The sequence below is a fragment of the Amblyraja radiata genome, chromosome 6 (assembly GCF_010909765.2).
Source record: "Amblyraja radiata isolate CabotCenter1 chromosome 6, sAmbRad1.1.pri, whole genome shotgun sequence".
In the NCBI taxonomy this organism is placed as follows: domain Eukaryota; kingdom Metazoa; phylum Chordata; class Chondrichthyes; order Rajiformes; family Rajidae; genus Amblyraja; species Amblyraja radiata.
In genome coordinates, this window is record NC_045961.1 from 87,233,007 (window position 1) to 87,245,777 (window position 12,771).

Sequence of the window (12,771 nt, forward strand, 5' to 3'; positions counted from 1 at the left end):
CCCATTTTCATTCTCCTGCATCATTCTCCAGCGGCCCGACGACCACTCTTACCTCTTGTTTACTGTTTATATTTCCATAGAAACTCTTGCTCTCCTCTTTTATAATATTGGCTAGCTTAGTACTTCATATTTTCTCTCCGTGATGTTCTTTTAGTTACCTTTTCTTGTTCTTTAAAAACATCCCAATCCTCTGGCTTCAGACTAATAGACAATAGACAATAGGTGCAGGAGTAGGCCATTCGGCCCTTCGAGCCAGCACCACCATTCAATGTGATCATACAGTGTTATATGCCTTCTCTTTTGCCGTTATGTTGTCCCTTGTCAGCCATGGTCATCCTATATGCCCCTGTCCCACTTATAAAACCTGAACGGAAACCTCTGGAGACTTTGCGCCCCACCCAAGGTTTCCATGTGGTTCCCGGAGGTTTTTGTCAGTCTCCCTACCTGCTTCCACTAACTGCAACCTCCGGCAACCACCTGCAACCTCCGGGAACCGCACGGAAACCTTGGGTGGGGCGCAAAGTCTCCAGAGGTTTCCGTTCATGTTTCCTAAGTGGGACAGGGGCATGACTCTACCACTGTGCTGCCCGAGATCTTTTATATTTGCCGCAGTAGACTGATGGGGTCTCAGTTTCATGCCTGAAAAGAAGGAGTTACGACCTTTCAGCACTCTCTCAGTATTACCCATCAATGCTCCTTCAGTACTGCTACAATGCATCACTCTCTCAGCACCTCCCTTCCAACATCGCAGCAATCCCCCAGTCCAACCCCCCCAACAACTCAGCATTTCTCCAGTACTGACACCATCTCCTCTCCCACAGTTGAGTATTCCCTCAGCAGGGCCCCTCCTTTGCATGCTACTCCCCTGCGCCATCCCCCTCACAGATCAACCGTCAGCCTTTATTACTCCAGGGAACAAAATCCCAGCCTATTCAATATCTATCCATAAACAAAGTGCTCGAATCCAGGCAACATTGTGATTAATCTCCTTTGAACTTTCTGCAATACTCCAAAAATGTCTAAACAGTGTTTTGTAAAGTTGCAACAGACTGTCCCAACTTTAATATGTCCCAACCTGTGAAGGCAAGTATACCATATGCCTTCTTCACCACCCTATCTACCTTTGTTGCTACTTACAGGGAACCTGGACCCAAAGGTTCCTCCATTCATCAACATTCCTTAATGTCCTACCATTTCCTGTGTACGCCCAACTCCTATTTGACTTTCCAGAATGCATCAACACTGATAAACCTATTCATCCACTCCAACCCTGGTATCAAACTCGGGAATGATGAGTCAGAATATAGGAGACAGATTGATCATCTGATTGCTTGGTGCCTAACACAACCTCGCTCTCAACATCAACAAGACCAAGGAGTTGATTGTTGACTTTAGAAGAGGGAAGCTAAAGATCCACAAACCTGCCTTCATCAATGGGTTGGCAGTGGAGAGAGTCAACAACTTCAAATTCTTGGGCGTGCATATCTCTGTAGATCTGTCCTGGGCCCAGCGCATTAATGCAATCACAAAGAAAGCCTATCAGTGCCTCTACTTTATTAGAGAATTGATGAGATTCGGTATGTCGACAAATAATCTAGAACTTCTATAGTTGTATAGTGGAGAGTATATCAACTGTGTGCATCACAACCTGGTTCGGCAACCTAGGATCAAAGGATATTACTAAATGTGGTGGACATTGCCAAGTGCATCAAGGGTATTGACGTCTCCATCACTGAAAGGATCTATAGGAGGGACTGCCTCGAAAAGACAGCCAGCATCATCACAGACCTACACCACCCTGGCCATGCTAATTTCATTCCTACCATTGGGTAGAAGATATAGGAGCATGACAACCCTGAGCACAAGGATCAAGAATAGCGTCTTCCCAATAACATAGAAACATAGAAAATAGGTGCAGGAGTAGGCCATTCAGCCCTTCGAGCCTGCACCGCCATTCAATATGATCATAATATGATCATAAACAGTAGGCTCTTGAACACTACACAACATTAACTCAACTATGAACTGTGGACTGTCTTTGGTTGCACTAAGAACTCTGGGGCTTCTTAGTACTAATATTGTACACTAGTATTGGGGTTATTAATTTATTGAATTGTGTTCATAATGTTATCTATGACTATTGTGTTTACAGGCCTGTTATGTTGCTACAAGTAAGAATTTCATTGTTCCGTTGTTACTCCATATGACAATTAAACCTTAATTCTTGATGGGTTGGGCAGGCTATGTTTGTAATTGCTGGCATTTGAAAGAATGAAAGGTAATATAATCCAAGCATATGATCCTGCAGGATCTTAGCAGGTGAGACGTGGAAGGGATGTTTCTTCATGGGAGGTCTAGTCAAGCCAAGAGTGTTTTATTGTCATATGTCCCAGATAGGAGAATGAAATTTGTGCTTGCTGCAGCACAACAGAATATGTAAACATAGTACATAACGGGAGAAAAAAAGTTCAGTGTGTATATATGCACATGCGCACATACTCAATAAATAAACAAATATAGTGCAATAATAATAATGTCTGTTGCAGTTCAGAGCTTAGTTGTTGTCGTGTTTAATAGCCTGATGGTTGTAGGGAATAAGCTGTTCCTGAACCTGGACGTTTTAGTGAAATGAGTTTGTGATCAGGATGGTGTGGGTCTTTGATGATGTTGGCTGCCTTTTTGAGGCAGCGACTTCGATAGATCCCTTCGATGGTGGGGAGGTCAGAGCCGGTGATGGACTGGGCAGTGTTCGCAACTTTTTGCAGTCTTTTCCGCTCCTGGACTAGAAATAGAATTATCTGGTTCAAAATAAAGGGTAGCTTTTTTAAGACAGCGAGCAAGTCAATTTTCTTTCTCTCAGAGAGTTTTTGGTTGTGGAACTCTCTTCCTCAAAGGAAGCAGAGTTTTTGAATATTATTATTAAAAAGGCAGATGACTTGCAAATGGATGAAAATAGGCACAAAGTGCTGGAGTAGCTCAGCGTGTCAGGCAGCATCTCTGGAGTTATGAGTAAATTTACCAATGAGGAAGTAATGAGGTTATGTTTATAATCAGATCTAGCACGATTTTATTAAAAACTGAAGACTAATCAAACTGCAGATGCTGGAATCTGAAACAAAAGCAGAAATGCTGGATGAACAGTTAATCAAGTAGAATCAGTGGAAAGGGAAAACAGTCAATGTTTCAGATCGTATATAGTTTTTTGGGTACCGATCCAAAATATCAACTGTCCATTTTTCTCCACTTTAGATTTTTTTTGCTCATGATCCCAGAATCTGCATGCTTGTATGTCATCGTCAGAGCTTATTGCCTTTCAGGGCCGGTGTGAGGGGCAAGTAACCTCCTATTATTCCTACTTCATATCCTTGTTTGTTTCTGTTTAACGTTAATGACCTGTCATTATCAGAATCAAGACAGACGCAAAATGCTGGTGTAACTCAGCAGGACAGGCAGCATCTCTGGAAGGAAGGAATGGGTGACGTTTTGTGTCGAGACCCTTCTTCAGAATCAAATTTTGTGTCAAGAGAGTGCACTGCCCAAACAATTGGATACATTTAAATTCAACGCCCAGGCTTGTCAGAAGTTGCAGAACATCTTTCTGAGGATTCAATGTGCTGTATTGCAGAAGAAAGAACATAACTGAACAACATTGCTGCTGATCAGAAGACACCAAGATGAACTGAGACATTTAGTGTGACTCGCGATGGGAGATAGAATCAGAGAGCAGATTGTGTCATCTGCAGCAGGTTATAAATGAGAATGGAAAGCTACAAACAACAAATTTGCAGCACCATCAGTGAAGCAAGCTGACCTCTTTAACCAGGCTTTTGGCCACACGCCCTAATATTTCCACGTATGGCCAAGCTTACATTTTGTCCAGTAACACTTCTGTGAGCCATTTTAGAATGTTTTGTACTCTTGAAATCACTATGTTAATAGAAGCTATGGTTGTAATGCAGAGTATGTACAATTTGTGCAGTTGTGAAATCAATGCAAATTTGGGGACAGATTTATGTGTCACTGCACCTCCGTGGAACCCTTTCGTTTAAGAGTGAGATTTGCAGGTGTGTTACCTACATAGTCCTGCCTATTCATTGATGTAAGTCAGGAGTCTGCCAGACTTCATTCCACAATACAGGAGAGGAATCAATTTGATGAAACTCTTTCTTCAGAGGAATGTGTTGACAAATCTTCCCTCTTTTCTCATTATGTATTCAGTGCTGTGACAAATGGTTCTATTCAGAAGTTCTAATGAGCACTGATATTGGGTAGGAATGATATAACAACAGAACTCCATGCCATGGAAGGCTGCTCTTTGTGCCGGCTCTTCAAAAGTGCCTCCAATTAGTTTCATACCTCTGCAATTTTTATATTTTCAAATATTTCCAATTCCCTTTTTACATTCTGTGGTAAATCTACTTCCACAAAGCTTTCAGCAGTTAGATCCTGACACTGCTGAAACTTGCTGCGTAAGAACGTTGCCCTTTTGATTGTGGTGACGTGATGGAGGTGGCAGCATCCATGTAGGATGATCCATTGTTGCTGTAAGGGGGATCCCAAGGAAGCTCTCTCATCGCTCTGGCTGGGAGGGGAGAGAGTGAGCACAGAGGTGCAAGAAATAGAGGAAGACCTAATGGTTGAGGTAAAGGCACAGTTAAGGACAAAGTAAAACATCTTAAAAAAGTTATTACCTTCAAAAGGATTCCCATACCAAGCATTGTTTAAGAAGGAACTAACTAACTGCAGATGCTGGGAAAATCGAAGGTAGACAAAAATGCTGGAGAAACTCAGCGGGTGAGGCAGCATCTATGGAGCAAAGGAATTGGTGACGTTTCGGGTCGAGACCCTTCTTCAGACTGATGTGGGGATGGGGGGGTGTGAAGAAGAAAGGAAGAGGCGGAGACAGTGGGCTGTGGGAGAGCTGGGAGGGGAAAGAGGGAGAAAGCAGGGACTACCTGAAATTGGAGAAGTCAATGTTCATGCCGCTGGGGTGTAAACTACCCAAGCGAAATATGAAGTGTTGCTCCTCCAATTTGCGGTGGGACTCACTCTGGCCATGGAGGAGGCCCAGGACAGAAAGGTCGGATTCAGGATGGGAGGGGGAGTTGAAGTGCTGAGCCACCGGGAGATCAGGTTGGTTATTGCGAACTGAGCGGAGGTGTTGGGCGAAGCGATCATCAAAGCTACGCTTGGTCTCACCGATGTAGAGCAACTGATACCTAGAGCAGCGGATGCAGTAGATGAGGTTGGAGGAGGTGCAGGTCTGCTGCACCTGGTAAGGCTGCTTGGGGCCTTGGATGGAGTCATTATCCACTGCTGCTTTGGAATTCTGAAGAGATTGTTCCCACAGCAAATTCACTCTTGTATTCCCACCAAATATTATTTTTTCACGGCCATTCCCATGTACAGTGCAACAACTTCCCTTTTACCTCTTTGTTTTCCACGATATAGGGACACAAGCAGCCCTTCCAGGTGAGGCAGCACTGGTAAACACAAAATGCTGAAGTAACTCAGTGGGTCAGGCAGCATCACTGGAGAAAATAGATATGGTATCCCGAGGAGTTGCGGCCACGAGACCGGGGACCCGCCAGGTAGGCCCGACCTGCCCGCTGCGGACGGAGAACCTGCGCCGCAGACTGGGAATCCACCTGGAGGCCCGGCTCACCCGCCCAAAGTGGAAGTTGTTGGATGGAGGCCGGTAAGTGGAGCGGTTGCGGGAGGGCCTCGAAGGTGGAGTGAGCCGCTGGAGTCCCTGCAGCAGCCTCTGGCTCGCCTGGTCCGGGCTCCGCTCCAAGAGGTCGAGCACGTGAACCGAATGCGGCCTACACCAATGGAGCAACGGCGGGGGACACTACAGCCACGCTAGGCCAGGCAGGGACTGTCAATTTGATGATATGGTGCCACACATATATGCAAAATGAATTTCACTAATGTAATGTTTAATTACAGATGTGACAATAAATATCCATTGAACCAAGGAACCCTTCTTCAGCGATCCACTGCATTTCTTTCAGTGCTCACGGTGTAATCTACATTGTAGAAACCAAACACCAATTGAGTAACTGCTTTGGAAGGAAAAGTCAAATACTAGAGGGCATGGATTTAAAGTGAGAGAGAAAACATTTAAAGGATATATACAGGGTATTTATTTTACACAGAGGTTGGTGAGTGCTTGGATTGTGCTGCTGGGGGTAGTGTTTGAAGCAGATATATTAGTGGCATTTAAAAGACTTTTGGATTGGAATATGGATATGGAGGGATATGGGTAGATAAGTGATTGTCCTGGCATCATGATCAGCACAGAGTTTTCAGGCTCCTGCACCTTCCACCCGATAGCAGGGGTGAAATGAATGTGTGGCCAACGTAGTGTGGGTCTCGGATGATGCTGGCTGCTTTTTTGAAGCAGTGACTCCGGTAAATCCCTTCAATGGTTGGGGAGGTCAGAACTCGTGATGGACTGGGCAATGTTCACAACATTTTGCAGTCTTCTTCTCTCCTGGGCATTGAGGTTGCCGAACCAGGCCGTAATGCAACCAGTCAATATGCTCTCTACTGTGCACCTGTAGAAGTTCAAGAGAATTCTCTCTGACATACCAAATCTCTGAAATCTTCTCAGGAAGTAGAGGCGTTGATGTGAATTCTTTATAATTGCATCAGTGTGCTGGGTCCAGGAAAGATCTTCAGAAATATGCAAGCCCAGGAATTTTAAGCTTTTGGCTCTCTCCACCATTGCCCCATCAATATAGACAGGTTTATGCCTATCCAAAAGTCTTTTGAATGCCACTAACATATCTGCTTCAACCACTACCCCCGGCAGCGCGTTCCAGACACTCACCGACCTCTGTGTAAAAAACATACCCCGCATATATACGTTAAACTTTCTCTCACTTTTAATCTATCTCCTCTGGTATTTGCCATCTCCATCCTGGGTAAAAGATTCTGACTGTCTACCACATCTATGCCTCTCATAAATGTATATACTTCTATCAGGTCTCCCCGCAACCTCCGGCGTTTCAGCGAAAGCAATCCAAGTCTGTCCAATGTCTCCCTGTTGCCGTATACCCCCGAATCCAGACATCAAAGTCAGGGTAGGGAAAGTTAAGAGGAGAATGGAAGGAGGTTAAATACACAATAGCCAATAAACAATAGGTGCAGGTGGAGGCCATTTGGCCCTTCGAGCCGGCACCGCCATTCAATGTGATCATGGTTGATCATTCCCAATCAGTACCCCGTTCCTGCCTTCTCCCCATATCCCCTGACTCTGCTATTTTTAAGAGCCCTATCTAGCTCTCTCTTGAAAGCATCCAGAGAACTGGCCTCCACCGCCCTCTGAGGCAGAGAATTCCACAGACTCACCACTCTCTGTGAGTAAAAGTGTTTCCTCGTCTCCGTTCTAAATGGCTTACTCCTTATTCTTAAACTGTGGCCCCTGGTTCTGGACTCCCCCAACATCGGGAACATGTTTCTTGCCTCTAGCGTGTCAAAGCCTTAACATTCTTATATGTTTCAATGAGATTCCCTCTCATCCTTCTAAACGCCAGAGTGTACAAGCCCAGCTGCTCCATTCTCTCAGCATATGACAGTTCCGCCATCCCGGGAATAAACCTTGTAAACCTACGCTGCACTCCCTCAATAGCAAGAATGTCCTTCCTCAAATTAGGGTACCAAAGCTGCACACAATACTCCAGGTGTGGTCTCACTAGGGCTCTGTACGACTGCAGAAGGACCTCTTTGCTCCTATATTCGATTCCTCTTGTTATAAAGGCCAACGTGTCATTCACTTTCTTCACTGCCTGCTGTACCTGCATGCTTACTTTCATAGACCGATGTACAAGGACTCAAAATCAAGAGGGGATTTGGTGGCGATAAGGAGTGACTGTTTCCAGGGATAGGGCTCTCAGTGTCTAGAAAACATACACGAGTGAAGAAGAATGGCAGAAGAACTGATCACAACTGATCATATGCAAAGAACAATGCCCGGAGAAAAGGTAATTGACTCGAAACCTTGTTCTATCCCTAGATGCTGCCTGATCTGCTGTTTTTATTTCAGATTTACAACAACTACAATTGTTTTCTTTTGAAAGATATACGTGCTCAGGGCCCCAGAGAGTCCTTATACATAAATTACTAAAAATTAATATGTAGCTTCAAAAAAATTAGGATGTTGAAAACAACATTTTCATTTATTGCATCGGCATTTGAGTTTAAGAGTAGAGATGTCTTAGATACATAGAAAATAGGTGCAGGATCATCCAACTCAGTATCCCATCCCTGCCTTCTCTCCATACCCCCTGATCCCTTTAGCCACAAGGGCCACATCTAACTCCCTCTTAAATATAGCCAATGAACTGGCCTCAACTACCTTCTGTGGCAGAGAATTCCACAGATTCACCACTCTCTGTGTAAAAAATGATTTCCTCATCTCGGTCCTAAAAGACTTCCCTCTTATCCTTAAACTGTGACCCCCAGTTCTGGACTTCCCCAACATCGGGAATAATCTTCCTGCATCTAGCCTGTCCAACTCCTTAAGAATTTTGTAAGTTTCTATAAGATCCCCCCTCAGTCTTCTGAATTCCAACGTGTACAAGCCGAGTCTATCCAGTCTTTCCTCATATGAAAGTCCTGCCATCCCAGGAATCAGTCTGGTGAACCTTCTCTGTACTCCCTCTATGGCAAGAATGTCTTTCCTCAGATTTGGAGACCAAAACTGTACGCAATACTCCAGGTGTGGTCTCACCAAGACCCTGTACAACTGCAGTAGAACCTCCCTGCTCCTATACTCAAATCCTTTTGCTATGAAAGCTAACATACCATTCGCTTTCTTCACTGCCTGCTGCACCTGCATGCCTACTTTCAATGACTGGTGTACCATGACACCCAGGTCTCGCTGCATCTCCCCTTTTCCTAGTCGGCCACCATTTAGATAATAGTCTGCTTTCCTGTTTTTGCCACCAAAATGGATAACCTCACATTTATCCACATTATACTGCATCTGCCAAACATTTGCCCACTCACCCAGCCTATCCAAGTCACCTTGCAGTCTCCTAGCATCCTCCTCACAGCTAACACTGCCCCCCAGCTTAGTGTCATCCGCAAACTTGGAGATATTGCCTTCAATTCCCTCATCCAGATCATTAATATATATTGTAAATAGCTGGGGTCCCAGAACTGAGCCTTGCGGTACCCCACTAGTCACTGCCTGCCATTGTGAAAAGGACCCGTTTACTCCTACTCTTTGCTTCCTGTTTGCCAGCCAGTTCTCTATCCACATCAATACTGAACCCCCAATGCCGTGTGCTTTAAGTTTGTATACTAATCTCTTATGTGGAACCTTGTCGAAAGCCTTCTGGAAGTCCAGATACACCACATCCACTGGTTCTCCCCTATCCACGCTACTAGTTACATCCTCGAAAAATTCTATAAGATTCGTCAGACATGATTTACCTTTTGAAAAAGAATAGCAAAGTCAAATGTGGCTCCCTTGAAGGCAGACACGGGTGAAATTAATATGGGGAACAAAGAAATGGCAGAAGAGTTGAACAGGTACTTCGGATCTGTCTTCACTAAAGAAGACACAAACAATCTCCCAGAAGTACTGGAGGACAGAGGATCGAAGGGGGTAGAGGAACTGAAATAAATTTTCATTAAGTTAGGCTAATGGGACAGAAGGATGATAAATCCCCTGGACCTGATGGTCTGCATCCCAGGGTCCTCAGGGAGGTGGCTCTAGAAATAGTGGACGCATTGGTGATCATTTTCCAATGTTCAATAGATTTAGGATCAGTTCCTGTGGATTGGAGGATAGCTAATGTTATCTCACTTTTCAAGAAAGGAGCGAGAGAGAAAACAGGGAATTACAGACCAGTTAGCCTGACCGGTGGTGGGTAAGATGCTGGAGTTAATTATTAAAGAGGTAATAATGGGGCATTTGGATAGCAGTAAAAGGATTAGTCCAAGTCAACATGGATTTATTAAAGGAAAATCATGCTTGACTAATCTTCTGGAATTTTTTGAGGATGTGACAAATAAAATGGATGTAGGGGAGCCAGTGGATGTTGTGTATCTAGGCTTTCAGAAAGCCTTGGTCCCGCACGGGAGACTGGTGAGTAAAATTAGAGCACATGGTAATGGGGGTAGGGTGTTGACATGGATAGAAAATTGGTTGGCAGACCGGAAGCAAAGAGTAGGGGAGAACGGGTCCTTTTCAGAATGGCAGGCAGTGGCGAGTGGAGTGCCGCAAGTCTCGGTGTTGGGGCCGCAACTGTTTACCATATATATTAATGATTTGGAAGAGGGAATTAGGAGCAACACTAGCAAGTTTGCGGATGACACAAAGCTGGGTGGCAGTGTGAACCGTGAAGAGGATGTTAGGAGGTTGCAGAGTGACCTGAACAGGTTGAGTGAATGGGCAGATGCGTGGCAGATGCAGTATAATATAGATAAATGTGAGGTTATCCACTTTTGTGGCAAAAACAAGGGGCAGATTATTATCTCAATGGGGTTAGGTTAGGTAAGGGGGAGGTACAGCGAGACTTGGGTGTCCTTGTACACTGGTCACTGAAAGTTGGCGTGCAGGTACAGCAGGCAGTGAAGAAAGCTAATGGAATATTGGCCTTCACAACAAGAGAATTTCAGTATAGGAGCAGAGAGGTTCTTCTGCAGTTGTATAGGGCTCTGGTAAGACCACATCTGGAGTATTGTGTACAGGTTTGGTCTCCTAATTTGAGGAAGGACATCCTTGTGATTGAAGCAGGTTCACGAGATTGATCCCTGGAATGGCGGGACTGTCATATGAGGAAAGATTGAAAAGACTAGGCTTGTATTCACTGGAGTTTAGAAGGATGAGAGGATATATTATAGAAACATATAAAATTATAAAAGGACTGGACAAGCTAGATGCAGGAAAAATGTTCCCAATGTTGGGCGAGCCCAGAACCAAGGGCCACAGTCCTAGAATACAGGGGAGGACATTTAAGACTGAGGTGAGAAAATACTTTTTCTCCCAGAGAGTTGTGAATTTATGGCATTCCCTGCCACAGAGGGCAGTGGAGGCCAAATCACTGGATGGATTTAAGAGAGAGTTAGATAGAGCTCTAGGGGCTAGTGGAATCAAAGGATATGGGGAGAAGGCAGGCACGGGTTATTGATTGGGGACGATCAGCCATGATCACAATGAATGGCGGTGCTGGCTCGAAGGGCTGAATGGCCTCCCCCTGCACCTATTTTCTATGTTTCTATGTTCTTATTTTACTGCTCGAGATAACCGAGCTATACTGACAGGTGAAGGAGTGTGTAGAAAAGTACTGCAGATGCTGGTATATACCAATGATAGACACAAAATGCTGGAGTAGCAGCGAGTCAGGCTTCATCTCTGGAGAAAAAAGGAAGGGTGACCCTTTGGGTCGCGACACTTCTTCAGACTGAAAATAGAGGGGAGGTAACTGGAGGTGGAAAAAGGCCAGAACAAAGCAGGTTGCTGGGGAAGAGGTGATAACGAAGGGAGTAATAAAGATACAGATTCCGACTTTAACATCAGGGGAACGGGAGATCCAGAGTGAAAATCATGTCTATCACTTCCTGCATTCATTTCTCTTGTAATAAAGGTGTGCAACTTCCCTCCAAATCGCAAACGTCCAGGTTCAGGAACAGCTACTTCCCTACAGCCATTAGGCTCAAGTCAAGTCAAGTCAAGTTTATTCGTCACATACACATACGAGATGTGCAGTGAAATGAAAAGTGGCAATGCTCGCGGACTTTGTGCAAAAAGACAAACAAACAAACAAACAAACTACAAACAGAATGGAACAGAATCACATATTCTTTTACATATTAAATAGTGTGGGCGGAAGGAAAAAGGGGGAAAAATCCCCCAAAAAACTGCAATTAAAAAAACCCAGTAGAATGGACAGTAAAGTTAGTCCCTGGTGAGATAGGAGTTTATGTCCTATGGCCTCTGGGAAGACACTTCTCAACCTCTCCGTTCTCACAGCATGGCAACGGAGGCGTTTGCCTGACCGTAGCAGCTGGAACAGTCCGTTGCAGGGGTGGAAGGGGTCTCCCATGATTTTATTGGCTCTGGAGTTGCACCTCCTGATGTATAGTTCCTACAGGGGGGCGAGTGAAGTTCCCATAGTGCGTTCGGCCGAACGCACTACTCTCTGCAGAGCCTTCTTGTCCTGGGCAGAGCAATTCCCAAACCAGATTGTGATGTTTCTGGACAAGATACTTTCCACAGCCGCTGAGTATTAAACACTACAACATCAAATAAGCTCTGAACTACATCTTGTTATTATTGCACTATTGTTGTGTTTGTTATGTGTACGTATGCGCGTGTGTGCATGTATATACACACACTGAACTTTGTTTTCCTTGTTTATTGTTTACAGTGTACTTTGTTCACATAGTCTGTTGTGTTGCTGCAAGTAAGGATTTCATTGTTCTCTCTGGGACATCTGACAATAAACCATTCTTGACTTGGATAAGCAGGGAATGGAGGGATATGCATTTTGGATTGAATACAGGAAGTGAGAGACACGAGTTTCACTCTGGATCTCCCGTTCTCCCGATGTCAGTCTGAATCCAATGTTGACATTTTTACTGCTCCCTTTGTTATCACCTCTTATCCAGCAACCTGATTTGTTCTGTACTGTTCCCACCTCCAGTTCCCTCCTCTCTATTTCCATCAGTCTGAAGAAGGCTCCCGACCCGAAACGTCACCCATCCTTTTTTCTCTCTCTCCAGAGATGATGCCTGACCGGCTGAGTTACTCCA